The sequence below is a fragment of the Schistocerca piceifrons genome, chromosome 1 (assembly GCF_021461385.2).
Source record: "Schistocerca piceifrons isolate TAMUIC-IGC-003096 chromosome 1, iqSchPice1.1, whole genome shotgun sequence".
Classification (NCBI taxonomy): Eukaryota; Metazoa; Arthropoda; class Insecta; order Orthoptera; family Acrididae; genus Schistocerca; species Schistocerca piceifrons.
The window spans coordinates 837,740,236-837,767,970 of NC_060138.1; the positions used below are offsets into that span (position 1 = coordinate 837,740,236).

The 27,735-nt window shown below is 40.9% G+C and overlaps 1 protein-coding gene across 3 annotated transcripts in view; it reads right to left on the minus strand.

Moving 5' to 3' along the window:
- LOC124714935 (CD63 antigen-like) overlaps positions 1-27,735 on the minus strand; it is a 454,243-nt gene that overhangs the window by 16,337 nt on the left and 410,171 nt on the right. The window contains exon 1 of one of the 3 annotated variants that reach the window (XM_047243063.1): positions 89-195. The exons of 1 other annotated variant lie outside the window; for it this stretch is intronic. The gene's annotated coding sequence lies outside the window, so the exon portion shown is untranslated. Of the gene's footprint in view, positions 1-75; positions 214-27,735 lie in introns of those variants that run through there. One more of the 3 variants, XM_047243062.1, reaches the window with a different exon arrangement.

The window sequence follows — 27,735 nt, forward strand, 5'->3', positions numbered from 1 at the left end:
AAAACAAGAAAACCAGTAAATAGAAGAGTCGTAATAAGCCATACACATACAGTACACCCTAGATAAATTCCTTACTTAATGTATTAACCTGATTACACTACAACACTTTACAACCACGCTACCCAATTCGCAGTCCACTACGAACTGTCAGTGTCGCTCTCACGATCCCGTGATGCCGTTCACGCAAGAAAACGAAGTGACGTATTCTTCCGCGAATCAACATCTCTGATACGCTGTTTACTCGTATAATTCAAAGGTGGAGAGGTACTTCGTGGGTAGTTAACTTGGAAACCGACAGCAGGCAGCTATACCACTAGAAATCTGCAGATAACTGATTTGAGGGCAATTTTGTAATGTTTGGGCACTATCTCTCATCGCGTAAATATTCATTTCACATGCTTACCTTAATCACGTGAGTGCCCACAAAAGTTGGAAAACTGTGGCTTGCTCGATGTTATTGTTGATGACGTTCGTAACTTTTAAGTTAATACATCTATTCGTTTCTTTCTTTCTATGCAACAGTAGTTAGTACTTTCATTATTATTTGAGGCAACGCGACACATCGTTGTTTCACTAGTGAAGTAATTGTTCAAATTTCTGACATGTCTTGCGTTCGGAAACAGTTTTCTAAAATGTAAGAAAGTTTATAGATATGGAGGTGAACTACTCTTTAAGTCTTGAGTGTCCATTTATAATTACCATCACTAAAATCATACATCTATGATTTTTCTGACAATGATCTTTGTGGTAATGGAATGTATGTTCCGGCTATTGTCTACGGCACCAGTGCCCATTGTGTGTGACAGGCCAAAGAAAACAGCAAATGTGCGTCACAAATCACGTACAAAAGAAGCAAGAGAGTAAAAACGTAGATACAATTATTTCGCTAGGCGTTGAATGTAACAGTTAAATTTTCTTAAATCAGACATGTCATCGTTGTTAACACAGGTCAACACTGATTTTCCTTTTTTGATATGACGCTTGTTTCATGCTGACTTTGTTCACCCAGATCCAAATATGCCATTATTTTTGCTCTATCACATAGTTTTAGTATTTGTCATTAAAATACTAACAATGCAATATACCCAGTGAAGCTGTTGCACAAATATTTATTTAAAAGTAAACAGCCACATCGAAGTAGTTAATTTTCCATTACTTTGTCTTTGCAGATAAAAAGTATTACGTATGACGCTGAACACGGCAGCACTTTCCACTGTTACAATTGTGGGAATCAGATAGAAATTACTCAATTACGTGGAGCAAGAGATCTAGGAGTCTTTCAGTGGACTGTTTTGTTTTAGTTTATTTCTTGAGATATAACCATGCAGAGAGAAAGTGTGGTGAACACTCGAGATATATGTTATATTTGTGGATGTTTTATGATCGGCACACATAGACCAGGTACATATCTCATGTAAAGTGACCAGGCGTTCCAATTTGATTGGGATAGTTACGATTTATGGAGTATGGTCCCCTAGTCCCCGTCAGATTCTGCCGGGATGCTTAAATGGCCCGGTATTTAGAAATCAAATCAAATTCTCAGTCACGTGAGTTCTAGCATTGTGAAAGTGTCTGTATTTTATTTCAATGTCATATCCCTAATCTAACATACCGTATGACGAAATGCGTTTACACGACCTTATATGTGGTGCATTCAAGCTGGAAATCTTCAATAGTACTAGCAATGGATATGGTATTACTCAGCTGCATTTGTCTAGAAGTAACTAATGCTTTCATGTGTATTTCATTCGCGTAAGTATTATAGGATATGTAGTGCAGGCGATAGATTGTTTATTCACTTTGTTTAGACTGGAACCATCTTCTCAGTGACCAAACGCCACTGCAGTTTAAGTGCGGAACTTCAGGAGAAGCAACTAACGTATTCATAATCCAATGCCATAAACAATATAACACTGTTTTTTATTAAATCAAATTTGAGCAAATAAACTCTCGCACATTACCATTTATTTACTTTTAAAATGGGTATCCATTCATAGTAAAGAGAGGTCGAACATACTACGATGTCCTTTGCACGAAATGTGGAAGCGCGTCTTCTGTTGCGCATGGAGTGAATTATGACATAGAGTATCGTTTCAAAACGAGCAAATACAAGTTGTACCTTCGAGAAATTTAACGGACTTTTTTCAGCAAGTCGTTCCAAGTGAGCACGAATTTAAACGGCCTGTAACGGAAGGCACACAGGTCTTCCATTTAGTACAAGAGAACCATAGCATTCATTCAAATGCTAGTAAGTCTAAACTTCTTCAAAAATCTTTCGAATCTAAGAACATTTGTTGTTGTGTTGTTGTTGTGGTCTTCAGTCCTGAGACTGGTTTGATGCAGCTATCCATGCTAATCTATCCTGTGCAAGCTCCTTCATTTCCCAGTACCTACTACAACCTACATCCTTCTGAATCTGCTTAGTGTATTCATCTCTTGGTCTCCCTCTACGATTTTTACCCTCCACGCTGCCCTTCAATGCTAAATTTGTGATCCCTTGATGCCTCAGGACATGTCCTACCAATCGATCCCTTCTTCTAGTCAAGTTGTGCCACAAACTTCTCCCCAATCCTATTCAGTACTTCCTCATTAGTTACATGATCTACCCATCTAATCTTCAACATTCTTCTGTAGCACCACATTTCGAAAGCTTCTATCCTCTTCTTGTCCAAACTAGTTATTGTCCACGTTTCACTTCCATACATGGCTACACTCCATACAAATACTTTCAGAAACGACTTCCTGACACTTAAATCTATACTCGATGTTAACAAATTTCTCTTCTTCAGAAACGCTTTCCTTGCCATTGCCAGTCTACATTTTATATCCTCTCTACTTCGACCATCATCAGTTATTTTGCTCCCCAAATAGCAAAACTCCTTTACTACTTTAAGTGTCTCATTTCCTAATCTAATTCCCTCAGCATCACCCGACTTAATTCGACTACATTCCATTATCCTCGTTTTGCTTTTGTTGATGTTCATCTTATATCCTCCTTTCAAGACACTGTCAATTCCATTCGACTGCTCTTCCAAGTCCTTTGCTGTCTCTGACAGAATTACAATGTCATCGGCGAACCTCAAAGTTTTTATTTCTTCTCCATGGATTTTAATACCTACTCCGAATTTTTCTTTTGTTTCGTTTAATGCTTGCTCAATATACAGATTAAATAACATCGGGGAGAGGCTACAGCCCTGTCTCACTCCCTTCCCAACCATTGCTTCCCTTTCATGCCCCTCGCCTCTTATAACTGCCATGTGCTTTCTGTACAAATTGTAGTCTTTCGCTCCTTGTATTTTACCCCTGCCACCTTTAGAATTTGAAAGATAGTGTTCCAGTCAGTCAACATTGTCAAAAGCTTCCTCTAAGTCTACAAATGCTAGAAACGTAGGTTTGCCTTTCCTTAATCTTTCTTCTAAGATAAGTCGTAAGGTCAGTATTGCCTCACGTGTTCCAACATTTCTACGGAATCCAAACTGATCTTCCCCGAGGTCGGCTTCTACCAGTTTTTCGATTCGTCTGTAAATAATTCGCGTTAGTATTTTGCAGCTGTGACTTTTTAAACTGATAGTTCGGTAATTTTCACATCTGTCAACACCTGCTTTCTTTGGGATTGGAATTATTGTATTCTTCTTGAAGTCTGAGGGTATTTCGCCTGTCTTGTACATCTTGCTCACCATATGGTAGAGTTTTGTCAGGACCGGCTCTCCCAAGGCCGCCAGTAGTTCTAATGGAATGTTGTCTACTCCCGGGGCCTTGTTTCGACTCAGGTCTTTCAGCGCTCTGTCAAACTCTTCACACAGTATCGTATCTCCCATTTCATATTCATCTACATCCTCTTCCATTTCCATAATATTGTCCTCAAGTACTTCGCCCCTGTATAGGCCCTCTATATACTCCTTCCACCTTTCTGCTTTCCCCTCTTTGCTTAGAACTGGGTTTCCATCTGAACTCTTGATATTCGTACAAGTGGCTCTCTTTTCTCCAAGGGTCTCTTTAATTTTCCTGTAGGCTGTATCTGTCTTACCCCTAGTGAGATAAGCCCTACATCCCTACATTTGTCCTCTAGCCATCCCTGCTTAGCAGTTTTGCACGTACTGTTGATCTCATTTTTGAGACGTTTGTATTCCTTTTTGCCTGCTTCATTTACTGCATTTTTATATTTTCTCCTTTCATCAATTAAATTCAATATTTCTTCTGTTACCCAAGGATTTCTACTAGCCCTTGGATTTCTACTAGATCCTCTGCTGCCTTCACTACAGAAGTTTGGAAAGTAGGAGACGAGGTACTGGCAGAAGTAAAGCTGTGAGTACCGAGCGTGAGTCGTGCTTCGGTAGCTCAGTTGGTAGAGCACTTGCCCGCGAAAGGCAAAGGTCCCGAGTTCGAGTCTCAGTCGGGCACACAGTTTTAATCTGCCAGGAAGTTTCATATCAGCGTACACTCCGCTGCAGAGTGAAAAATCTCATTCTGGAAACATCCCCCAGGCTGCGGCTAAGCCATGTCTCCGCAATATCCTTTCTTTCCGGAGTGCTAGTTCTGCAAGGATCGCAGGAGAGCTTCTGTAAAGTTTGGAAGGTAGGAGACGAGGTACTGGCAGAAGTACAGCTGTGAGTACTGGGCGTGAGTTTTACAAAAACCTTTGTTGTTCTTGTATGATACATCTTGCCTCTTGAAGGCGTATGTGTGAAAATTCTCCAGTTTAAAGAGCAGCCTGGTGAAACTGCAGAGATATAAATAATACTTTTAATGGTAAAGTTGTAACATTCTGCGTGAAAATGATAGCATAAAACTTTGTGGGCGGTTTCGAAGAATGACAAACAATGTTTTTCAGAAATTAAAGGTCGCGGTTGGCAAAGATGGACAAACAATATTATCCACAAATTAAAGGTTTAGCCTGGTCATGACATCATTGGTGTAGGATGTGCAGTGCATATTATCACTGTGATATTATCACTCGATGGAAAGTGTATCATTCACAAGATTCTGTCCAGCATATGTTGTGTCCACGAAGAAAGCATAGAACAATTCTGTACCTTTTGACGCAGAGTACAAACAGTTATTTGGATACAGCAGTACCACACGGTTGGCCTTGATGCTAGCCATCGAGAGAGTTTGCGGCTATGTAATACCACTAAAATCACATTTTTCTGAGTGAAGTAAAGTGCCTAACAATATTAAAGACATTTTCTGAAAACCTGTTTTTTTAAGTTCTTCGCATGTTTTTACATAATCAGGCATCAACTTTTCATTCAACAGTATTGAAGGTAGAAGGACAGCATGTCACATTCGTGGAGGCCGAGAAGCAATTAATGATTTAAGAATAAATATGATAGAAAAACGAAAAACCATATTCATGCCACACACTCTAAGAAGTACTTTAAGAAAACTTGAGTCTGAGGGGGAGACCATCCGTGAACCTTATGATAGCAGTGCACACTATGCTGAGCAACAGACGAATCAGTTTAAGGACTTTTCAGACTACAAAGTGCTTTAAGTAAACTTGAATCTCAGGAGGATGTAAATGTTACTGAGTTCACTGAAACCGTCTAAATTTTGTGATAGCAGTACACAATATGTTGAGCAGTGGAGAGATCATTTTAATGGCTGTTCAGGCTACAAATTGCTTCTTTTTAACTATGTACCTACGTGGGATGAGGTGCAAACATGCTATAATTATCTTGCAAATGTGTTCCCAAGCTGCAAAATGATTATAATCACTTGTTCCAAGAGTGTGTTAATATGCAGCAGTTTGTCACACCTCAGGAAATGGAGTATAGAAAAAACTGGTAAGTGTCAGGTACAAATGTCCCAGCATTCATATCCAATACTCTAACTTATGAAAATATTTATAAGATTAAGGATTATATGTTGTGTGTTCCCAGTACAAATGCAGCTGTTGAGCATGTCTTTTCTTTGATGAATAAGATATGAACATCTGAGAAAACTAAAGTGAAAGTAGAGACTTTGAAAGTAATACTGACGCTGAAAGTCTATTTGAAATACAGTTAGTTGGAATTCTATGCCTTCTTAAACTTAAAGGGAAGCAAACATTTACTGAATCAAATTCAGTCATCACAGAAGTATGGGGATGTGAACAACTGAGGGTGTTAAATGCTGTATGTGGTTACCTGCAGTGTAGTATCCTGTTTAATAACTTTTATGATTTAAGTGTGTTATAATTAGACAGTAGGCCCTAATGGTGAATGTACCTATGTTTTATATTATGTTTGTTGTATTATCAGTTGGTACTTGTAAAAATGTACAAAAATTACAGAGCATTGTTGCTTTCTGAGCAGTGAGCAGCTTTAAAACTGGTTCCAGCCTTCACTGCCACTAACATTGTTACCTTATGTCATTTCTTAAAAGTGTTTATTTTGCTTGTTTTGAAGTTAAAATGAGAAATCAGAATACGTCATGGGTACCTCATAGAGTCTGTAGCGTTTGTGTTTCAGAGTAAGAAAATGGTCAAAGGGAAAGTTAAGGTCCCTTATTTTTCGAGTTAAACTGGTGTGGCGTTAACTCAAGAACCACATGGATTGCTGTTACTTCTGTATTTGCGAAGTAAACGGTTTCAAAACAAAGAACAAAACGCAATGATTTATCTTGATTTGGAGTACATGTACATCTACATTTATACTCCGCAAGCCACCCAACGGTGAGTGGCGGAGGGCACTTTACGTGCCACTGTCATTACCTCCCTTTCCTGTTCCAGTCGCGTATGGTTCGCGGGAAGAATGACTGTCTGAAAGCCTCCGTGCGCGCTCGAATCTCTCTAATTTTACATTCGTGATCTCCTTGGGAGGTATAAGTAGGGGGAAGCAATATATTCGATACCTCATCCAGAAACGCACCCTCTCGAAACCTGGCGAGCAAGCTACACCGCGATGCGGAGCGTCTCTCTTGCAGAGTCTGCCACTTGAGTTTGCTAAACATCTCCGTAACGCTATCACGCTTACCAAATAAACCGGTGACGAAACGCGCCGCTCTTCTTTGGATCTTTTCTATCTCCTCCGTCAACCCGATCTGGTACGGATCCCACATCGATGAGCAATACTCAAGTATAGGTCGAACGAGTGTTTTGTAAGCCACCTCCTTTGTTGATGGACTACATTTTCTAAGGACTCTCACAACGAATCTCAACCTGGTACCCGCGTTACCAACAATTAATTTTATATGATCATTCCACTTCAAATCGTTCCGCACGCATACTCCCAGATATTTTACAGAAGTTACTGCTACCAGTGTTTGTTCTGCTATCATATAATCATACAATAAAGGATCCTTCTTTCTATGTATTCGCAATACATTACATTTGTCTATGTTAAGGGTCAGTTGCCACTCCCTGCACCAAGTGCCTATCTGCTGCAGATCTTCCTGCATTTCGCTACAATTTTCTAATGCTGCAACTTCTCTGTATACTACAGCATCATCCGCGAAAAGCCGCATGGAATTTCCGACACTATCAACTAGGTCACTTATATATATTGTGAAAAGCAATGGTCCCATAACACTCTCCTGTGGCACGCCAGAGGTTACTTTAACGTCTGTAGACGTCTCTCCATTGAGAACAACATGCTGTGTTCTGTTTGCTAAAAACTCTTCAATCCAGCCACACAGCTGGTGTGATATTCCGTAGGCTCTTACTTTGTTTATCAGGCGACAGTGCGGAACTGTATCGAACACCTTCCGGAAGTCAAGGAAAATAGCATCTACCTGGGAGCCTGTATCTAATATTTTCTGGGTCTTATGGACAAATAAAACGAGTTGGGTCTCACACGATCGCTGTTTCCGGAATCCATGTTGATTCCTACAGAGTAGATTCTGGGTTTCCAAAAACGACATGATACTCGAGCAAAAAACATGTTCTAAAATTCTACAACAGATCGACGTCAGAGATATAGGTCTATAGTTTTGCGCATCTGCTCGACGACCCTACTTGGAGACTGGGACTACCTGTGCTCTTTTCCAATCATTTGGAACCTTCCGTTCCTCTAGAGACTTGCGGTACACGGCTGTTAGAAGGGGGGCAAGTTCTTTCGCGTACTCTGTGTAGAATCGAATTGGTATCCCGTCAGGTCCAGTGGACTTTCCTCTGTTGAGTGATTCCAGTTGCTTTTCTATTCCTTGGACACTTATTTCGATGTCAGCCATTTTTTCGTTTGTGCGAGGATTTAGGGAAGGAACTGCAGTGCGGTCTTCCTCTGTGAAACAGCTTTGGTAAAAGGTGTTTAGTATTTCAGCTTTACGCGTGTCATCCTCTGTTTCAATGCCATCATCGTTATGCTGTTTCGAGCCACTTACTGATTTAACGTAAGACCAGAACTTCCTAGGATTTTTTGTCAAGTCGGTACATACAATTTCACTTTCGAATTCACTGAAAGCTTCACGCATGGCCCTCCTTACGCTAACTTTATCATCGTTTAGCTTCTGTTTCTTTGAGAGGTTTTGGCTGCGTTTAAACTTGTAGTAAAGCTATCTTTGCTTTCGCAGTAGTTTCCTAACTTTGTTGTTGAACCACGGTGGATTTTTCCCGTCCCTCACAGTTTTACTCGGCACGTACCTGTCTAAAACGCATTTTACGATTGCCTTAAACTTTTTCCATAAACACTCAACATTGTCAGTGTCGGAACAGAAATTTTGGTTTTGATCTTTTAGGTAATCTGAAATCTGCCTTCTATTACTCTTGCTAAACAGATAAACCTTCCTCCCTTTTTTATATTCCTATTAACTTCCATATTCAGGGATGCTGCAACGGCCTTATGATCACTGATTCCCTGATCTGCACTTACAGAGTCGAAAAGTTCGGGTCTGTTTGTTATCAGTAGGTCAAAGATGTTATCTCCACGAGTCGGTTCTCTGTTTAATTGCTCGAGGTAATTTTCGGATAGTGCACTCAGTATAATGTCACTCGATGCTCTGTCCCTACCACCCGTCCTAAACGTCTGAGTGTCCTCGTCTATATCTGGTAAATTGAAATCTCCACCTAAGACTATAACATGCTGAGAAAATTTATGTGAAATGTATTCCAAAATTTCTCTCAGTTGTTCTGCCATTAATGCTGCTGAGTCGGAAGGTAGGTAAAAGGAGCCAATTATTAACCTAGCTCGGTTGTTGAGTGTAACCTCCTCCCATAATAATTCACAGGAACTATCCACTTCTACTTCACTACAGGATAAACTACTACTAACAGCGACAAACACGCCACCACCGGTTGCATGCAATCTATCCTTTCTAAACACCGTCTGTGCATTTGTAAAAATTTCGGCAGAATTTATCTCTGTCTTCAGCCAGCTTTCTGTACCTATAACGATTTCAGCTTCGGTGCTTTCTATCAGCGCTTGAAGTTCCGGTACTTTACCAATGCAGCTTCGACAGTTTACAATCACAATACCGATTGCTGCTTGGTCCCCGCATGTCCTGACTTTGCCCCGCACCCTTTGAGGCTGTTGCCCTTTCTGCACTTGCCTGAGGCCATATAACCTAAAAAACCGCCCAGTCTACACCACACAACCCCTGCTACCCGTGTAGCCGCTTGCTGCGTGTAGTGGACTCCTGACCTATCCAGCGGAACACGAAACCCCACCACCCTATGGCGCAAGTCGAGGAATCTGCAGCCCACACGGTCGCAGAACCGTCTCAGCCTCTGATTCAGACCCTCCACTCGGCTCTTTACCAAAGGTCCGTAGTCAGTCCTGTCGACGATGCTGCAGATGGTGAGCTCTGCTTTCATCCCGCTAGCGAGACTGGCAGTCTTCACCAAATCAGATAGCTGCCGGAAGCCAGAGAGGATTTTCTCCGATCCATAGCGACACACATCATTGGTACCGACATGAGCGACCACCTGCAGATGGGTGCACCCTGTACCCTTCATGGCATCCGGAAGGACCCTTTCCATACCTAGAATGACTCACCCCGGTATGCACACGGAGTGCACATTGGTTTTCTTCCCCTCTCTTGCTGCCATATTCCTAAGGGGCCCCATTACGCACCTGACGTTGGAGCTCCCAACTACCAGTAAGCCCACCCTCTGCGACCGCCCTGATCTTGCAGAGTGAGGGGCAACCTCTGGAACAGGACAAGCAGCCATGTCCGGCTGAAGATCAGTATCAGTCTGAGACAGAGCCTGAAATCGGTTCGTCAGACAAACTGGAGAGGCCTTCCGTTCAGCCCTCCGGAATGTCTTTCGCCCCCTGCCACACCTCGAGACGACCTCCCACTCTGCCACAGGTGAGGGATCAGCCTCAATGTGGGCAGTATCCCGGGCAGCCGCAGTCGTAGTCCGATCGGGGGATGCGTGGGACGAGCTGGCCGTCCCCGACAAACCCCCATCCGGACCCCCACAGTGATGCCCATTGGCAACAGCCTCAAGCTGTGTGACCGAAGCCAAAACTGCCTGAAGCTGGCAGCGAAGGGATGCCAACTCAGCCTGCATCCGAATACAGCAGTTGCAGTCCCTATCCATGCTAAAAACTGTTGTGCAAAGAACGTCTGAACTAATCTACAGAGAGCACAAACAAATCGACACCAAATTTAAACGGTTATTAAAATACAAGATTGCCTAGTAAATGCAGTAATGCTGCTACTTGCGCACTGCTGAGACACTTCTCGGCGGCGTAAGGAGACTACGCGATTTTACACTATTCAGGTACTAAAACGCGATGCTACAACTCTCAAATACTACAATACGCCCGAAATTTATGAATTAAACAATGCAAGTACCAAAAACACGCAAACAAATTAAGAATTAAACTACGTAACAAATGAGTGAGCTAGGAGTATACGACTTTCTGCTGGCAGCTGATTATCCAACGGCGGCAGGGAGTATGCTAGAAAACCTGTACCGTATGTTGCTGGTGGCCTATACCTATCCTTCCTACGAACCTTCAGACATTACATTCTGAATCAAGTTGTACATCAGATGAGCCCTCTGAAGATTCTGATTGGGCAGGTGCCAAAGACATACCGGTACCCTAACATTTCACATAAATTGAGCTAAACGATTTGGTCAAAGATTTAGATCTGTCAAAGATTACTTCAAAACTCTTAGCTCCAAGGCTGAAAGAAAAGAACTTAACTAGCTCCAGATACAAGGGTAATTTTGTACAGACACACAGAGAAAAATCTGGAACGCTATTTTAGGCAGGAAGACCACTTAGTATACTGAACGGACATTGAAAACCTAATGATCAAGATAGAAACAGATGACTGGATGCTCTTCATTGACTTGAGTAAAATAAATTTAGAAGATCTACATGCAGTACTGAACCACTGACCACAGATATTTTAGGACCTGAAAACTGCCAACCAGCTTATTTGACTAATCGATTTTTGGCTACTGAGTTTACCCAAAGTATTCATGTGCCATCTACTTTCAGTACTGATGTTTATGACAAGGTGACAACTGTATCTCCGAACATACCACAGCCCACTGAAGAACTCAACGTCAGTGACAAAAGAAATGAGACAATACAGTCAGAAAACATTCAGCCTCATGTCAAAAGACTCTCTTCCAAGAAGAAATGTAATGAAACTTAATTAGTGTTTCTAACATACACTCTCGTCAAAAAACACTCTTGAAGAAGGTAGATTAATAGACGAAAATGAAGAAATGTAATAGGCCTACAGGAAAATGGTCTAGAAATGAAAGGAAGATAACCTTGAAGAGAAAGGTATTTGACTTGGAAGAATCCAAAGAGCCTGAAGGATATGTTATCTATGATGACTCATCTTATATTCATCAGAAAATTTTGTGATTGTGAAGATCTGTGGCAAAAAGTCAACAACATTTAGACATTATGTTGCTAAGGTTTCGGAAATGCTAAAAGATGGAATCCAAGTATCATTTTGTATATGTATGACTGGAACGAAGAAATTTATGCAAACACATGAAAGAAGTTTAGTGCAAGTTACTGATGATGTATTGAAATTCGAGGTTAGTTCCATATACAAACACAGTATCTTTTAATATCGCATTTTGAGTGTCTTTATGTTGTTTTAGCTGTTTATTAGCTTTTTGTGTTAGCTTGTGCCTTTAATTTATTGTTTGTATGTCATTACACTGTATTCCATAGGGTGTAGCGATGTGTACTTTGTTTCTGTATGTATACCACTTAATGACATTGTTTCAGTTAACTGCAATGCATGGCTTAGTTAACCCGCTGCAGGTGGTTGAGTGGACCACTTGTTGGTCTCTGCTTTCGTTAATTTTTGTTTTAGGCTCGTACTATTTTTGCCAAACATTCCTTACATAGCAACCAAACCAGGAATGTGTTAAACTTCACTTATTGTGAAAAATAAAAGTAGGAAAAAATGAATGTAAAAGCTCATCCAGTTAACATTACTCAAAATCTTGAAATTAAAATGACATTGTTTAATGCCCCCGCTCCCAAAAACAAGTGTTTTTGTTCATCGTGGTTTTACAGAACGCAAGGGATTAACGACACTACAACAGAAAATTATTTTTCACTTACTTCGAATATTTTGCAACGCATTGACTGCTGTATTCTCCCTGTCGAATACATAGTGTTCCAGCTACAATATTGTCACATCTTCTGAACTAGTTTGTTACGGTATATGTAGAACGACTAGGCTCAGTAGAGTTCGTGAAAACACCACCGTTTTGCATTCTCCATTCTCTTTCTGCAGTGACTGAATGGGGGAATTGAAAGTACTGAGAGACACTTCTGTGTTCAGAACATGCAGTAAACACTCGCCTCCATACAGGAGCACCGACAGATTTTCATGTCAGTAGGGGCATAAAATTTTCTCCACACGCTGTGATTTAGGAGTTTCGAGGACGTTGTTACCTGTTCACCAATTGCTGCCATTGATTTCTACAGTGCACATTTCAGTAACTTGTAATTGTTATACACTCATTCCATTGGCATCTATAGGACGTGACGATCCCAAGTCACACACACTATATGCCTCCTGTTCCTCCTGCCTCTTTCTTTCATTCAGTGATAGCCATCACTCTGCAGTCTGTCGCCTCATCTTGCCATTTACGTCAGAGCTGACCTGAAGATCTCAAGTCTTCCATTTTTTCCCGTCATACGTATTCTAGCAGGGCCGTTCTGACAATTTGGCCTGCCCACTGCAAAAGTTTCGCTTTGGTGATCTTTACTGCTGAGAGTTGCTTCGCTAGCTCAGCTAGTTCTGCATTGGATCTCCAAACCCATCTTCATGTTGCTTAATCAACTATTGACCCAAAAACTTTCTGTACACTTTATTAACAAAGACTGATAGTTGGTGGTCTTCTCTTTCGGTCATGCTCGATGTTTCCACACTTTACAGTACTGGCCTGATGACTGTGTTGCAGCATTTCAGCTTGGATTTTCTGGTCATGAGTTTGGAGGATGCAAGTCTTTGGAGGGAAAAATGAACTCTATTTTATGTAGTACAATTTATCATCGACATGTCTTCTATTACAGTAGTTTACTTTCACACCACGTCATTTGAAGTTGGGAGTGTTCTTGAAAATGTAGTTTTCTATATGAAGTCCATCACGTTATTTCATAGTAATGTTCTCCTTTTGTATGATCATGTATTCTGTCTTTTCTTCATTAATTTTCAAGACGACTTTCACGACAGTTTCGTTTAGTTTTTTGAAACGTGTTTCAATTCCATAAGTGCTATTTCCTACTAAAATTATATCATTATATAGGCGAGTTTATTTGTTTGGTTATCTGTGATGTTTCCATTTCTTTCTCTCACTACTTTCTCCATGAAAGATGGAGCTAAGTGGGGGGTAGCGCATCACATTGCTTTAGTCCAGTTTTTCTCAAAACAGTCTGATAACGAGTTGCACTGTGTCACTTTCTCCAGACACGATTTGACCAGGCTTATGCGCTTCTTAGCTATTTCGCATTCTACCATAATTTCCTATACTATTTCACTCTACACTCAATCGTAGGTACTCTAGGAGTCAATGAACAGTTAATGTGCATGCTGTTGTACCTCCACAATGGTTTTCGAGTACCATTCTGTTAATCCCCTGTTAAGCCCTCAGTATAAGTGGTGAATTTTTGAAATGTTGTACTTTGTAGGCTGTGACTAGTAGGGAAGGCCATCATGTTGTCCTCAGTAATTCCTGCAGTTTCGATTATCTCCTTTACTGTGTATAGGTACTATGGTTGATTTCTTCCACCCATTTGATATTTTTACATCTCGCCAAATTGGTTAAGAATAAGATGAAAGTATTTCCCATGAAGTTTACGATCATCAAATTTCAGCAATTCCATTGGTATTTCGTCGGTTCCGACTGCTTTGTGTTTTTTAAATTTTTTTACAAACTGTTGTGAACCTCTTCGTATTTTGTGCCATTTACAAGAGATTCAACTGCTGGAGGGCAAGTTCTTGCCTGTTTGTTTCCTGCTTTAGGGCAGTTCAGTAGGTAGTCAAAATATTCTTTTCAAGATGTCGTATATATCTGATCCAGCGATAACGTTACCGCTGATGTCGCAAACAGCTGTTGTTCGCTATATCCCTTTCTGATGTTATTTATGCTGCCAAATGCGGATGTTGTTTTCTTTCTTGTCGCTGTAGTGTGCTTCAGGCATACCCATTTTTTCTCTTCGTAGAATCTTACTTGGTTCGTTCTGTGTGTCCATGTAGCCATGTCGTAATACTTAGTTTTCCTGTCTTGTGGGCATGCCTTCCTGGCTAAGAAGCTACTGTAGTTTCTACTGCCGTTTTACATATACAGAAGAACCATTTCTTTTTCTTATTTTCTACTTTCGTTAATGTATTTTCTGCTGACGTTTGAATCACTTTCTTGAAGTCTGTACAGAGTCCATTAATGTCTCTAGTTTCACTGTCATACACGTCTGCTGTTGTTTTGTCAAATGTTTCAGATACAGTATGTTGCTCATTTCCTATTGATACTGAAAAGTTTTAGGATTGTCCCTCAACGGCTGCACTTCGTACTACGCTGTGCGTCCTTCGTGTTTTCTGTGATTTGTTTTCAAATTTGACTTCCATACATGCTACCACCAAGTTATGATCAGAGCCTGCGTCAGCTCTTCGGTCAGTGGTACAAACAAGGTAGCAGTATAATTATAGCAAAGGCTGTTTTTACATTCCCAAATGTTACTTTTTCCCGCCATTTTCCTTGTTTGCTGTTGGTTCCATCATAACCGTATTCTCTTAGTTAATTGGTTTCCTGCCATTAAAAACTTCGTATGGATGACATTTCCTACATTTTACACTTTTGAACCACTACCACGAGTTTCAACATCGAATGATGTGGAATCTACGTCGTGTTCTGGCTCACACACAACCAGTAGGGTAATGCATGACATAAACTGGTAGTCTGCAGTTTGTTTCAGAATCTAAATCATCTTATGTTCTATGAGAAATGTGGCATTATTAGGGGCACTTTCAAAACGTTTCCGCAATGTTTCGTCATCTGACTGTTCTCTATACAGCAATAGCTCAGTAACCGCATTTCAAGTTCGTTTTCCTTTTAAAGGCAAGTCATGTAATGAACGAAACGATACGCAAGAGATAACTGATTTCGACTTAGCGCTATCAACCTGTACTAATTTTGCAGGATTCTTACTGGCTTGTTCTTCTGCACTCTTGGTAGGTATTTTTCATCATCATATTAACTAAATTACTGGACTTCTTAACTACAACTTTATGCCACTCAAGATTCGTACGAATTCTAAAACATTCGTGAAACTTTTTGAAATTTCTGTAGTCCTATTGTGAAAGCGGCATGATGACTCTAAATGTTCTCTTTTACACGATCTACGTCATTCTAGAAATTATACTTTTGGTCAGGTTGCCATGGATTCAGTAAAATCTATACTCTTGGACAGCGTCGCCCTTAGCTGGCAGGGGCACTTTGCAAAACTTCTCCGTGGGGCTTTACCGCTTCTGTCAGTCACTACGTTTACGTGCGACACATCTTCCGGAAGACAAAAACCGAACTTCGGAAACAGTTTTTTGCTGTCGCGTTTGTATGTGATGACCCGTAGCGGATTTCCTAGCCCAGTTAAATATGGCGCCTGGAAAACAGCTGTTACAATCTTTGATTTAGTCAGCACAGTCGCAATTTATCCTCAATTAGACCCGGTGTAAACAGATTCAGTCTAGTTTGTCTACCTATCCTTCACTGTACAAAAAGTCACTCCGTCCATATTAACCGAAAATTTGTAAGAACGAACAAAACCCGACAGCTGAAGCACGTTCCAAAACCGGTTACGTTTACGTGGGGGCGAAAATCGATTGCGAAATTGGAAAGCCGGCACCAGAAGCGGATTTCCAGAATCAATTTTGCAGTGTTTACATGACCGCCCAGAAGCGGTATTGGGAAATGGGTTTAGGAAATCCAGTTTTGGGAGCCCCGTGTAAACAGGGTGAATTACTCCCCCCACTCCCTCCCTATCACTCCTCCGACACAAATGATACACCTTTTCCAGATTTAGAAGGATCGGAAGTTTCGTCGTTGACTTATTACTAATATATCAAAAAGCTATTAGTACAGCAGAGCTACTGCTATGTAGAAAAATAATTCACAGGAAAAGCAATCTTAATACGTATGGTAAATAGTAAAATGTATATAATAAAAACTAACTTACCTGTGGGAACCCTTCGAATTTAATGAAATTCAAATTCAAACAAAGTTCACTTCACTGTTCTCTGTACTCACATGAAGTTAAATGATTTGTGAGTTATGAACACTAAGAGTTTTCTGCTTTTTATATTTTGCACAAAACGTCTTTTCCTCACTTTTTGATGAGCAACAGAATCATAAAAATTCAATTTTGAAACCACGTTATGCTACTCTAACAAAATAACAAGTGAAAACAAGTGTTCTCGGAAGATGCTGTTGCTGAAATGATTCTTGATTAACTATCAACTTCAAACATGAAAGCTCCTTTTAGAGGAGACGACAGTCACTGGTATGGTTAGCAAAATTCTGTATGGCATATAAATTTTGGGAATTATGTTTCCAATTTCCTTAAAGTATTCCAGTATTAGCACTGGAGTTTCATATGCTTGGGCACCATTTTTCTGAACACTCTGAATTTTGTGAAAAACAATGATTTACAAACATTCACCATTTATGTGTACACTTATCTCTTTCTCATGTTTTTTACATAGCAGTTTCAGTTTTTCGTCCTGTATGCGTCTTAAACTTTATGGAGAAAACAACAAACTGAACATTTCGGAATACTTTCCCAATTGGCCAAAACTTTCTTCAAATTTTTTAAGACTGCGTCAACGGCAGGTTTGAAAAAATCAGTTTCGTGTTCCTCCTCTGGAAGTTGTACCCTGCAAACCATGTCGCTACTTTCGTAACTAAATTGCTTCACCTACTTGCCAATTCTCTTTTTTTAAATTTTGGCCCAATTTGTAACTTTTCAGCTCTGTTTTGCAGTTATCTGCGCACAAACAAAATCATCTCCATCGAAATTCTCAACAAAATTCACGAAACTTTCGAGGGATTTAGTTGCTACTTTCACATTCATATTTTCTGCTTGAAGTGCGTTACTTGCTGCGTTAATGGCAAAGAGAAGATGGTACCATATGACAATGCCTACCAAAAACTCAAAGTTTTCTAATTTGTTCGCAGCAAACGAGTGTGCTTCAATCTTCGTTTTCGATTCGTCAGTTTATTGTTCACCTCAAGAAGAGTACCTCTTACTTCTCTTTTCCGGAACTTTATAGATATGACACTCTCCACCCTACTTGCCCAATTTGGTATCCGAAAACTTATTCACTGTTAATGTTGATACCCTGCCCAGTAAGATTTCCCATATCTGAGTGAATTCACCAGAAACAAGAAACAATATACGTTCTTTGAATTACACAAAAAAATGATTTCTTTACTGAAGAGTTTGCCGCGTCTGCTAACACAAGGTTAAGGCAGTGGCATATGAAATGCTCTTGGATTACACTTTAGAGTGGGCTTGAACACCACTGTGATGACCTTTCATATTTGTGACATTATTGTAACTTTGGCCTCCGCAGTCATGAACATCGAGACCTTGTTGATCTAGTTTGCACAAAAAGGTTTCAGTCAAACTTTCTCCTGTTGCTGAAGCGACGTTCAGAAACCCGAGAAAGTATTCTACAGTCAGTGCATCTTCTGAAAAGTTTACAAACCTAACAACCAATGTCTTATTTTTTACTTTGTCAAGTAAATTTATGTGTTCAGTTTGGATATTTCTTTCGAAGATGATGGTCATGAATTTCTTGAGTTTTGACCTCCCTTAAATGTTCCTGCAAAACAGGGTCAAATTCTGCTATCATTTCAATCAAATCAAGAAAATTATCATTATTATCTTGACATGATTGTCTTAAGAACCTGATGCCTGTGTTTGTTCTCTCTTTCTAGCTGTTCAAGGTCAATTCGATTAATACTACTTTTTTGTTGCAACTGTATCTAACACTCTGTTCATTTTTGTACACCCTATGTGGTTAAATGATTATTCATGCTCTGAAGCTGATTTCCTAAATGAACCTAATCACAGAGTCCCATCACTTGACAGCTTATTTGAAGGAGATCCAAAAGGTTTCGAATACACAAGCCGTTTTCAATCCCTTTTTTTCGTCCATTGGTTGAAATTCTTACTTAAAATGAGTTAAAATTTTTTTATTCTCATTTAAAGTGTAATGAACATTTACAATTGTAGTAGAGTATTCCTGAACAATTTCGTCCATCGTGGAAAATGTTAACAAAGTAAGCCAATCGCATGGGTCCCAGTTTGTAATTATTTCACGGCCGCTACTAGTAGTCTCCGCTACTTTTTAATTTAGTCCTAGAATATATTGTACGAATGGCAGCAGATAATTCAGATGGTGTGGAGTTAAATGGAAATATTAAGATATTAGGGTATGCAGATGATCTAAACATCATTAGCGATAGGAAAAAATCTGTAACAGCAAATGCGAATGCGTTAATCAAGGCTAGTGAAGATGTAGGTCTAAGGATAAGTGAAGTCAAAACTAAATACCTAGTAACTACTAGAATGCCAACAGCAGTAGATCAGGAAATGTTAGGAGTTGGAGACATGCAGTTTGAAAAAGTGAACACATTTAAGTATCTAGGCGTGGACATCACTTCGAAAAATGAGATTGAATCCGAACTGAAGAAGAGATTACTTTCATCACGGATATTGTTTAGGAATTTAAAGATTAGAATATACAAAACTGTTGTTCTACCAGTTATGCTGTATGGGTGCGAGACTTGATCTCTCACTGTGCAAAATGAAAAGCCGTTTCGAGTATTTGAAAACAAAATTTTGAGGAAAATTTTCGGAGAAAAAAAGGAATGACATTAGCGGAGAGTGGCGAAAACTGCATAACGAAGAGGTTCACGAACTCTATTCAAGCCCTGACATAAACAGTATTATTAAATCACGTAGGCTGCGATGGGCGGGTTACGTAGCTCGAATGGATGAGGGCAGGGTAGCGCGCAGAGTACTGGTAGGGCACCTAGAGGGAAAACGTCCTGTGGGGAGACCGAGGTGTAGGTGGGAGGACAATGTGAGGGCTGATTTGAGGAGCCTAGGTATTGAAGGTGAATGGAAGGAAATAGCCCAAGACAGGGACAGATGGCGAAAATACGTTGCTGCGGTAATGGACTCTCGAGTCCGGTATGACCAGTGAGTAAGTAAGTAAGTACTAGTAGTCTTATGTGAATGTGGGATAGCAGGAGGTTTACATTCCAATACATTGTCATTTGTAACTAAAATACCATATGATGAGAGGCTACTGTTAATGCCATCGCCATTTAAGCATACTTTGATTTTATTCTTAATTTGTGAAGATGTTGGTCGAAGAAACTTTTCGAAAGCACCTTTTCGCAAGTTCATGATGTAGTATTTTCTTGTTCTTTTGGGTAACTGAACCGTTTTTTTCTAAATCTGTCCCTTTTACGAGGCATTTCCCTGCCAGCTCTTTAAATTTCACAGCACAGGAAAAACGCTATACACTAGACTCTCGGTAATCCGGCCATTCCTGGCACATATGGCTGCCGGATTAGCGGAAGTGCCGAGTCTGAAATTTATTTCATTCATTTACTTTGTTTTTTATTTATTTTGGAAACATAGGGATGTAGTGTACTATACTTCATTAAACCTAAGGATACAATTTTATAACATAGAGGATATACTTTATTAAAGCCAAAAATACATTAATTTTCAAAGAAAACTTAGTCCTTGCGTGTATACAGTACAGAATTATATAGTCGTAGCGCTCACTATGATACATCTCCCTAATTTTTAACTGTCACAATAATGATAGGCGGGCATGCTTTATCACGCAACCGCTTTACAAGCATTACATCGGTACTGCTTGTATCTGGTCGTTGCATAATGTACTCCAGGAAGACCTCGACAGCAGCAGCACCAGCAGTGTGAGAAATCTTCATGCTCTCTCCTCCTGTGTTCTCTTCTTCATCACTTTCATCATTACTTTCTTGCACGACTTTGATTATTTCTTCATTTGTTAAAGTTTGGTTCGTATCATAGTTTTCCGCAATCAGCCACTAGTAACATCTTCATCATGAAGGTTGTGGGACATGTCAGTGTACAAAGTAATTGATAATTCCGAATTGACTGGCTCATCGCTGTCACTCATTACTGGATCCAACTCGGCATCAATGGATGGCCACAATTTTCTCGAGCTCTTCATTATGGTAGCGTTTTCCACTTTATCCCATGATTCGGACGCTTGGAAAACAACATCATGTATGATAATTGCTTTCCACGCCTTCAGCATAGTCTTCATAGAGTCATTTTCACTTTCGTTCAGCAAGGAGACTATAATGACGTTTAATTGATTCCAAAATTCCGTGGTCCATGGGCTGAATTAGGGCTGTCACATTGAGTGGGAGAAAGAGTGCTTGTATACCATCGGACTTTAGAGAAACATCTGACGGATGACTGGGAGCATCGTCAGTTATAAGCACAGCTTTCAGTGAAAGCTTTTTCTTCTTTAACTCCTTACTCACTGCTGGTACAAACGTTTCATGGAACCACCGAGAGAATATTTGTCTGTCCATCCACGATTTCTTCTGAGCATAATACTGCACTGGTAGAGTATTTATGTCAGTGTGTTGAAAACAACGTGGATGTTGGCATTTTCCTGTCACAAGAGGTAGTTTATGACTCCCATTTGCATTACAACACGCCATTAATGTTACGCGCTGTTTCTGTTGCTTCCTTGGCAGCAAATGTTTTTGAAGGAAGCATCTTGTAAAATAGTCCTGTTTCATCAGCATTATACAAGGATCAGCAGTTAAATCTTCTTCATTATCTTCCGTATCTTGCTTATAAACTCATCAGCATCTTTATCGTTAGCTGAGCGACTTTCCCCAGCGACTGTCAGCTGCCGAATGCCATGTCGTTTTTTCTCGTTTGATAGCCAACCTTCGCTCGCTGCAAGCAAGTTACTACCAAGTTGTTTGCTACATGCAGCAGCATTTTCCTTTATAATCGGGTCACTGACAGGAATTTCTTTACTGCGTTGTTGTATGAACCATCTATAAACTGCTACGTCCAGTTCTTCATTCTCACTCTTTCGAACAACCTTCCGTTTCCCCAGCTCGCTATCCATTTGTGTTACATCTTTTTTCTATATCACAAATAGTTGCTCGTCCAACACTGAACTCAGCGGCAATGGCTTTCTGCAAAGAACCTAGGTTTAACTTATCTTAAATTTCGAGTTTCTGCTAGCGTAACCTGTTTCCTTTTAGAAGACATGATTCCGAGTTGTAAAAAAAGCTACAATTTCAATTACAGTATATAAAGCATTGTTTAACTAAGCACTGCTGTGCACTTGTTTTTGGATGTGCACCGGATTACTGAGAGGCCGGACTACTGAGGGCCAGATTAGGGAGTGTTTAGTGTATCTGGACACTGAACGCACACATAACAAATGAAAGGGCGTGAACCAGAAACACGTATTTATACTCACAACAATAAATAGATTATTCTGTGAGAGACGCCTACTGACCAATGCTTCATTGTTAACTACAACAATGAGTTGCAAGGGCATGGAGCAGTGCAGAGAGCCAATGAATTGCGTATCTCTTAATTACAGATGAGCAGTAGCGTATGCTAACGACAGATATTACATTATGAATGAAATACACACAACAATGATGTAATATTGTACCAATATTTATCAACTGTTACACGAACTGGTTTTCGGCTGTTACACCATTATCAGGTACAAAGACAATTATGTGGTGCAGTGAAATTTTGTTGGATCAAAGATTTTAAACTAGTGAATCTACACAGTAACATCATTTCCAGAGATGATATACGTTAATGTTAGGAAACATGAGCGATTATTTCAGTGTAAATGTGATGTAAGATTATTTAACTAAGATAAAATTTGTGACACATTAATTAATGTATCACAGACAAGTTGCAATAGTTTTATATAGAAGAAAATAACAGTAAGCTTTGGTGACATATTCCAAAGATGTGGTTGAACAAAATAATCTTGTCTTTGATAGGTACTAAATTACAAACAGATAAAATAGAGTAATGGTATTATGCTGGTGAGTGAAGCAGCTGTGATATTAAAAAGTAAATTTTTTTAGCAAAGTGAGAAAAATTATAGTAACTGAAGTATAGGAAAATGGGGCATTTGAGTAAATGGGGTGATTTAAAACACGGTCTGGATGGGATTATGAGTAGTATCTGCAGTTAGAAGTGGGGAGTAAGAGAACTGTGGTTATTCAGTACTAAGCTTGTGTTGATGGACATGTGTTTATTTATTTCCATTACTCGAAATAGTTCATTTTCCTTCCTTTATGGATGTGATGCAATACTTCATGTTTTACCCTCTACGTATGGCCTCCTTCAAGCAGGTGGTCTGCAAAAGTAGAGTCTCATTTTCTAAGATTCTAGCTTGTGTAGCGTTCTTTCAAGCAGGTGCAATTGCCCTACCAGACTGACCTACATGGAATTTTCTACAATTACAAGCAATTTTATACAATCTTTTCTTTTCCAAAGCTAGAGTGCTGTCTTTACCATTGGGCCAAAAGTGTCCAACAGTATTGTGCGCAAATATTGTGTGTCTTTACATTTCTGGATTTAAGCTTTCTGGCTACACCCTTTGAGATTTTTCTAAGTAAGAAATTTGCGCCATTTGTTGCGTTCTTGAGATAGTAGGTCAAGTGTTGTCAAACTGTGTAAAAGTATGGTATTAGGCTCTGATGCCCACTTCCTCACCAACATAAATCCTATAGCTCCCAGACTTTATAGTCTCTCTAAACTCTGTAAAGACAATATCCCAATTTGCCCTGTGGTGTCTTCATTCTCAGCTCCACGTCACAAATGAACCAGAGACTTAAATGACCTGATCAAGATCAAAACCAAGTTCAAACCCAGTCATCGTATCCTCAATTCAGGTGACTTAGTGAACAAGTTAAAAGATGTGCAAATCCCTCATAGTGACAAGCTGATTTATTTTAATGTTAGCATGTTAGCAACTTATTCACTAATATTGTCGCAGAAGAAGCTGAGTAGCACAGTCATTGTGGTATAGTGGTTGTGATACTAGTATGTTGCATGGAGGGTTATGAGTTCAAAACTCACCTGAACTGTAAAATTTTAATTTCTATATTGAGTTCGAGTACATTCTAGAGGTATCCACAAATGTCAGGAATAAAATTAAATTAAATGCAGTATGACTAGGGCCTCCCGTCAGGTAGACCGCTCGCCAGGGGCAAGTCTTTCGATGTGAAGCCACTTCGGCGACTTGCGCGTCGATGGGGATGAAATGGGGGTGATTAGGACAACACAACACTCAGTCCCTGGGCGGAGAAAATCTCCGACCCAGCCGGGAATCGAACCCAGGCCCTTAGGATTGTCATTCTGTCACGCTGACCACTCAGCTACCGGGGGGGGGGGGGGGGACGTGTCAGGAATCATTTACTGGAATGTTCTGCAACTGTATATTGTATATATACCGTATGTGTTCTGGCCGGAGGCAGGTCGCTCCGCGATCTTGTATGTGCAAGTGCTGAATAAACCTTCGTTAAGTGAAAGTAGTGTTCGTCATTCATCTAATTTCACCTTCTTCTACGTGACATTATTCTGGTGGAGACGCTGGGTATTGGAACTTGTGATAGCGCACACTATCGACGACACAGTGGCTCCCATCAGGCAACGACAGAACGGCTGTTTTACGTGGCCAGAAAGCCGAGTTCGAGCCATATTAAACAGATCGCAATCTATCGGAGACAGAAAATAGGACGTTACGATGACATCAACTGTGTGCCACCACATGAGATATCCTTCCGGGTTCTCGGTGACGATGGCCAAGACCCAAACAAGTGGCTGAAGGTATATGAGCGTATAGCCAAATTTAACAAATGGGATGACACCGTGTGTTTGGTTAGCGTATTTTTCTGCTTGGAGGGCACTGCCAAGCAATGGTATGAGAACAACGAGGAGAAGTTCACAAGCTGGGAAGCATTCCAGGCAGAACTGCGTAAGAATTTGGCGACACACAACGACAGAAGTGCAAGGCTGAAGATAAATTAAAGTGCAGGGCACAGCATCCAGGAGAAACTACAGCATCCTACATTCAAGAGGCCTTGGAGCTGTATAAAATAGTGGATCTTAGAATGAAGGAGGAAGGTAAGGTTTACCATCGCATGAAGGGTGAAAAAGTCGAGACCCTGGTGAAGTTACGTTCCTACAATGCCGCATGAGGAACCTGTTTGGGCACCAAGGAAGACTGACTTCTGGAGGACCCAGGATAACCAACCAGTATGTTTCCACTGCGGCCGACCGGGACATGTGGTGCGCTATTGTCGAGAAAGGCGGATATTAGATGACGCCCGCGCCAGAAGACAGCAGACCGACCTTAGCCGACGCCAACTACGGGACGAAGAAGATGAACAAGAAGATATGGGTGCAGGACGACGTAGGTCACCATCGCCGCAAGCTAGCCACTGGAGAGGACACTCCCCAACACGTCGATCAAGGTCTCCATCGCCGTTTAGAGGCTCCAGCCGATCACCTAGCCGCCGCAACCTGGGAAACTAATGGGTGCGACCTTCCTTGGAGGTGAGGCCGCTGAAGAGAAAAATCCTCCACCGTCGATTACTACGAAAATGATAGGAAACTACGTCGATATCCTCATGGATGGCCGACCAGCCCAAGTTCTTGTGGACTCTGGAGCATCATATATTCAGTCATTTCGGGGAAGTACCGTCGCCAGTTGCAGAAAACCGTTCGTCGACAGCAAGGTGGCTAATGGGAAATACGTAAAACCTACAGGAAGATGCGTCATTCGTGTGGGTATAAGTGACCAAACACAGCCCTTAGAATTCATCGTTTCACAAGAGTGTGGTCATGACGTCATTCTCGGATGGGACTCCTTGAAAGCTTCTGAGTCAATTATAGATTGTGGTCGCTCGAAGATTATGCTAGACGAGCTGAGATACTGTGGACAGGAAGCTGCGCATCCGTGTGTGTGGAGACTGTGTGTACTGGCTGAAGTGATCATTCCTGCAGTCAGCGCTAGAAAGGTAACTGTCATGTGTCATGCCATGCATCAACCCATGGATCTTGTAGTGGAATGTAAGAGAAGCATACCACTGAAGAATAACTTGGCCATTCCAGCGTCTGTCGTCTCGTTTAAGAACGGACTCGGTGAATTGTGGATAGTTAACTGTCGCCGAGAACCGCAGAGCCTTCCAAGATGCATGTACGTAGAAAACGCTGAGCCGTTAATCGCCGAACAGCTGAGCGTCATAGAAGTCTTCCATGCCGAGTCTGTGGCCGAAATTGGCGCTACCACTACGAGACAAGATCTTCTACCTCGACTATCACTAGATCTCACTAAAGAACAACAGAAGAAGCTACTTGCCATTCTTCAAGAGTTCTCTGAAAGCTTCAATCAACAGGTGAAGAGCAAATTAGACAAATCGACGGTGAAGCACCGGATTAGCACTGGAGACCATCAACCAACAAGCCAGAGAGCATACCATGTGTCAGCAACGGAACGTCGAATAATTCGCGACGAGGTAGAGAAAATGATGAAGAATGACATCATTCAGCCTTCGCAGAGCCCATGGTCGTCACCAGTGGTTCTTGTCAGGAAGAAGAATGGCAGTTGGTGCTTTTATGTTGATTACAGGAAGCTTAATAAGATAACTAAATAGGACGTTTACCCCCTTCCACGAATTGACGATACACTAGATTGTCTGAAGGGGGCTAAACTTTTCTCAACCTTGGACATGTACTCGGGATACTGGCAGGTCGAAGTAGATGAGGCTGATCGTGAGAAAACTGCATTCACCACCCCTGAGGGTCTGTATGAGTTTAAGGTAATGCCGTTTAGTTTGTGTAATGCACCAGAAATTTTTGAACGGATGATGGATAATCTAAGTCACCTGAAGTGGACGATGTGTCTTTGTTATTTAGATGACATTATAGTGTTCTCAGAGACATTTGATGAACACGTAAAAAGACTGAGGCCCGTTCTTGTCTCCAACAAGGCGGACTGAAATTTAATACAAGAAAGTGTCTCTTTGGAGCAAAAGAAATCAAAATACTTGGACACCTTGTGTCAAACGAAGGTGTGCGGCCAAACTCAGAGAAAATGAGATCTGTAACGGACTTCCCTATTCCCAAAAGTATTATAGATGTGAGAAGCTTCCTCTGACTATGTTCTTATTACCGTCGTTTCATCAAAGACTTTTGTATCAAAGCCAGGCCACTCCATGAGTTGTTAAAAGCCGATGCCAAATTTATCTGAGGTGGTGCTCAACAAGATTCTTTCGATGTCCTGCCAAAAGCTCTGACGACTGACCCTGTACTTGGTCTGTATGATGAGAGAGCACCTACAGAACTACACACAGATGCCAGTGGGTATGGGATCGGTGCTGTTCTGGCGCAAATTTCGGATTGAAAAGAGAAGGTTATAAGTCTATGCTTCTAGAACACTTACAAAAGCCGAAAGAAACTACTCAACTACAGGAAGAGAATGTCTTGCTGTGATCTGGGCCATGTGCAAATTTCGACAGTATCTCTATGGAAGGCCATTCAAAGTTCTTACAAACCATCATTTACTTTGTTGGTCGACAGGTCTTAAGGATCCAACAGGACGACTCGCCAGGTGGGCACTATGTCTTCAAGAGTATGACATTACTAAAGTGTACAAAAGTGGAAGAAAACACCAAGATGCCGAGTGTCTCTCAAGAAACCCTGTGCAAGACCATCAAGACTTTGATGAAGATAGTGACTGTCTCCCTGTATTCAAGGATCTCTCTGCTGAGCAGAAGAAAGACGCCAAGATATCTCAAATTATGCTTGCCTTAAATCGGTCAGAGGATGTGAAAGGACAATTTAAGGTGGTTAATGGATTACTTTGCGAGATAAACTTTGATCCGTTTGGAAAGAAGTGGCTACCAGTGATTCCTAAACACATGCTCTTAGATGTTTTACAGAAATTCCATGACACACCTGGGGCCGAACGGGCTTACTGAACGCCTTACTAAGACCTTGGCCGACGTGCTATCAATGTTCGTCAATGTTGAGCAGAGCAACTGGGATGAGGTGCTACCTTCCGTGACGTTTGCCTAAAGACATACGACAGGATCCGCAAGAGATTTTTCTGGCCAGGTTTATTTAGAAGTGTCCGTCACTATGTGTCACATTGCCGAGAGTGCCAGAGGAGAAAGGCAGTTCATCAGAAACCACCTGGCCGACTCATACCAATTCCAAGAGCCGAAACGCCTTTCCAGCGTGTTGG